We start from the raw sequence: 4,182 nt of genomic DNA, 5'->3' as shown, positions 1-4,182 counted from the left end.
TTTTTTTTTTTTAGATGTTTTCACCTCCTGTGAGCAGTGGGAAAAATGGACCAACTTCTTTGGCAAGTGGACATTTTACTGGCTCAAGTATGTAAAATTTTTGTTTAATATATGGTCAGAATGTTGTCGGTTATTTATCCATAGGCATTACCTTTGTTTTGGTGCTGTTAATCTCTTTTGGGGAGCAGATTCGTTGAGATTTGAGTGGAATTATCCCTAAGCGCTGGCTGCTATTATTATTATTATTACTTCCATGAGACTTGGATGTTTTCACAATGTTTCTGTACATTTATGATTTTTTAAAAAACTTCCCCTCTGCATAATAGCTCAAGGTGAGCTAATTTAAATCTCTTTCCCTTTTTATTTTTTCTGTTTTAAATTAAGCAATGGAGATCTTTATTTACATTTTCAGATGCTGTCTTTATGTGTGAGAGATGATAATGCAAACGTCTTGTGTGAGAATTAATTTTGTGAATAAGAATGACGGCTGCTTAAACTAAATAAATAAATAAGTATCGTAGGATGCACGCCAGGCTCCTCCAGGAAAAGGACTCTTAGCGTCGGGGATCAGTGTTTGCTGCCGATGGAGTATTTTTTTTTTTTTGGTCAAATTAACGTCTTTGGGCTAGGGCTTTTTCTGATTTGGAGCGGGGCGTTTTCCTTCAAAACAGCGGCGCGCTTTGGAGGGCGCGCGGAGTTGGGCCGGGGGGCTGGCGCGTGCGTTTGGCCGCGGTCGTGCCGCGGGGGCACGTCGTGCGCTCCAAGCGCTGGGCGGTAGGACGTGTGCGTGCGGTAATAGCCTGGCAGCTGAAGTTTTACGTAGAGCTTGTTCATACGCCTGCCAAACCAGAAGTAAAAGTAGCGGCGAGAGTTGCGCGTCGGAAATTTCCTCGCCGCTCCCAAAGTGCCGCGCGAGAGGGCTCCGCGGGCGGGCGAGCGCGGCCGCGCGCGGTGGTGGTGTGCGCGCAGCGCTGCTCTGGATCAGATGGCAAATTTGGACGAGTCTCCGCTGCAAACTGCCAGTGGATATCTAGACACAAACACGTCACTGCGGATAGTTTCGAGCCTGGTGTTTGCAGTCTGTAGTYGGTTTAAAGGCTCCTCTTCTGTGCGTTCAGTGCAGTCGTTTTTATCGAATGCACCGATGTGTTAACTAACTTTTTATTTCCGAAAAGAGACTACTTAATTTGAAGGTAGTCTGTAGTATCTATTTTTAAGATATTTATCAAATGCCACCCTGAAGTTGTCAAACACTCATTTTATGCATCTTGCTCYGTCCAGACTTTCAAAATAATTACAGGATTTTGTTTTACTGTCATAAATTTGGTTACATTTTGAATATAGTGACTTAGAGAATTTTATTGTTAGGTTTGAACAACTTTCCACTTGTAGTTTGCCTTATATCTCACAAGCTAAAGATTTTGATCCTATTTTTATAATTTCTGAATTATATAATTTTAATAACTCATGTAACTGAATGTAGAATATCTGTTCTGTTTGTTTTTGTTGGAGAGAAACGTAAAGTGTTTGCCAGGCAGATCAATTCGTCGTGCTTATATAGCAGTCTGTGCAGCAGCTAACACTTGGTCTAGCAGCAATTAACTAGGTGGTTGTGTTTAATAAATGCATCCTAAACCTCATCTATGAAGTCAGTTTGATCAGGAGTAACGTAGGATAGAAAATCTGAGCATTGAGCAAAATCGATCTTATTTTATTTTATTTTTTTTGATCTCCTCTAAACTGGAGGGCGTTGCAGTAACTTTGATGCATCGTTTTAGACATACAAATGATGTAATGAGCTGAAGTAAGTTAGTGATATTAAGATACGGACCACTGAAAATAACACCTGCGCGTGAAATGCAGRCTGAAGTCTCACGCGGTGCGGTGACACGTACGTGCTGTAGTACAGCGTGTGCCGACGAGGGGGGATGAGGGAGCCGGTTTGGCGAGGGACCTGTCCTGCGTGGGGGTAAATCCCCCCCCCCCATGCTGCGCAGCGCAGGGCCTGCTCTTCCCAGGGTAAAGAATTTGCCGTTCCCTACGTGAATACCTGCTCCTTGGCTATTGGGGGCGGCGTTTTGCGGCGAGGGAGCGGCGGCTCCCCAAGAGCCGCGCGGAGCCGCCTGCGTGGGTCGCAGCGAGRGGGTCGCGGCGAGGGGGCAGGTGCGGCGAGGAGGAGAAGCGGGGCTGGTGGTGCGCGGCGCCCGCCCTGGGCAGCCGGCCGCGCGAGCGGCTCGGGCTTCAGCCCTCGCTAAAAATATTTGCTCTGCGCTGCTGGCCTGAGGCAGGGCTTGAGAATTCCCCGTTTTGTGTGATAGTGCCCGGACGGCTCCTTCAAGAGATGTTTTAGATAGGTGTGTGGCAGGATTAAAGAYAGCTCCATCAATAACGTAACAGCACAGTTTATTATTCTAATTATACGTGTTGCTAATAGGGAATTTTAGCAAGCAGCATGTTGCGGGTTCTTCCTGCTGGACAGATGCTCTTCTCAAGCTGGAGCGTACCTTGTCTTAACGGTCCCCTTCTAAAATTGATATTTACCRTGATGAGGAAGCACAGATGTCATTCCTCACTATTAACCTGAAACTTCTGCTATTAAAAAAAAAGAAAAAAGCAAGAAAAAAAAAAAGCCCCCAAAGCAAAGTAGCCCCAAGCAGTGAAGTGAAACTAACTGTACTTTAGCAAGTGTGGTAATATTTCATGCTTAAAGTCTTCTTAATAGCTTTTTACTCATCTAATATATGATGCTCTATTGTGATTTGTAATGTGTGAATGAAAATAAAGTGCAGCCACGTTTCCTTTTAATCTTTAATTTCACAAACATGGCTTCTTACCACGTTAAGAAATGGTGAGGGCTGCAAGGGAGAAAGGAATGTAACCTGAGCCACAGCCGTGACATTCCCATGGAGCATTTTTCACATGAAAGGCTTTTGTCAACCCCGTAAAGGACCAGGAGTTTTTGTTTGATGTCTGCAGGTGTTCAGCAGAGAGCACTAAAACAATTCAGCCATGCTGGTCCAGAGACTGTGACCTTAACCGGGGGAATTGGTGAGCACCGAAATTATTTCTGAAGAAAGTCTCCGTAGAGTTACCTCCCATATATATTGTATTTGTGAAGTGGTTTCATACTGTTACTTAAATTGAACAATATATATCCGTTAGAATCAGGAGGCCTTTTTTATTTTCAAGAAAGTTGCCAAAATAAAATCTAATCTTCTTAGATGTTTTGAAACGTTCTGAATCGTTTACCTTTGCTCCTGCAGTAAAAACACTTGTCATCAGCTGCGTGTGAGCCGTCGTCGAACGATGCTGGTTGCTGGAACTGGATTTTGAGAATGGGTTTTGGAGTAGTTTTTCAAGCATTGCAGTGCTAAAGAATTTGCTAGGTCTGCCACATTGGCCATATTTCAGTTTTTGAACTGTTAATGAAATCCCACATCTTCCCGATTATGTTCAGTTCTTGCTGCTTTTATTTTAAGTGTTTAATTTTACCGAAGTTTTCGAGCATTTGTTACAGCTTGCCCACTCTGTATGTGTCCGAGTCCTGCGTGGGTGTGAGGAGCAGTGGAGCAACTGAGCTCGTATCGCTGGCCGTTCCTACCGCACAAGAAGTCCTTGCTAGCGCAGGCATCGCGGAGTAAAACTAAGTCAAATTAAAGGATTTAAAGGCTTGGTTTTAATTTTGCCATTAGTTTGATTAAGGCTTGTCCAGCATTAGAATAACTGATTACAAATTAATATATCTTAATCTAGGAAATCACAAATTCAGCTTGGCTTTGAAGTGCTTTTTTTRCTTCTGGTGTGTCTATTAAGCAAATCATTGCAAAATACAAATATTTAAGTCCTGCTCGGTGTTTTTTTTTTGTTGTTGTTTGTTTTGTTTTGTTTTGTTTTTTTGGAGTGTGGCCTTCTGGGAAAGGCGTGTATTTTTGCCGTTATTTGTTGATCAGCAGAAAAGCTTATGCTAAATATAATCTTTATCTTGGAAACGCTTCGCTCGCCGCTCGGGCCAGCGCCCCTCCGTGCGCGTGCCCAGATGCCTTCGGTGCCCGGGGCCGCGATGCCGCGCGGGAGGCCGGCGTGCTGCTGCCGAGGGCCGGTGCCCTCGCTGCTGCCCAGTCCCGCCGGTGCCCGTCCGGTGCCTCTCGCCGCTCYGCCGCTCGCTCCTGTCTTCTGGCTCCT

General features: G+C 44.8%; 1 long non-coding RNA gene across 1 annotated transcript in view; it reads left to right on the top strand.

The window, feature by feature from the left end:
- The window catches only part of LOC146598519 (uncharacterized), a 5,609-nt gene extending 1,792 nt beyond the window's left edge, over positions 1-3,817 (top strand). The window contains exons 2-3 of the long non-coding RNA XR_014895258.1: positions 15-87; positions 2,977-3,817. This is a non-coding gene — a long non-coding RNA (uncharacterized LOC146598519). The remainder of the gene's footprint in view (positions 1-14; positions 88-2,976) is intronic.
- Positions 3,818-4,182: the final 365 nt, after the last annotated feature.

The sequence above is a fragment of the Rhea americana genome, unplaced genomic scaffold, assembly GCF_003343005.1.
Source record: "Rhea americana isolate MKP2758 unplaced genomic scaffold, rheAme1 scaffold_161, whole genome shotgun sequence".
Taxonomy (NCBI): domain Eukaryota; kingdom Metazoa; phylum Chordata; class Aves; order Rheiformes; family Rheidae; genus Rhea; species Rhea americana.
The sequence above is the reverse complement of the archived record's forward strand: the minus strand, read 5'-3'. Positions and strand labels throughout refer to the sequence as shown.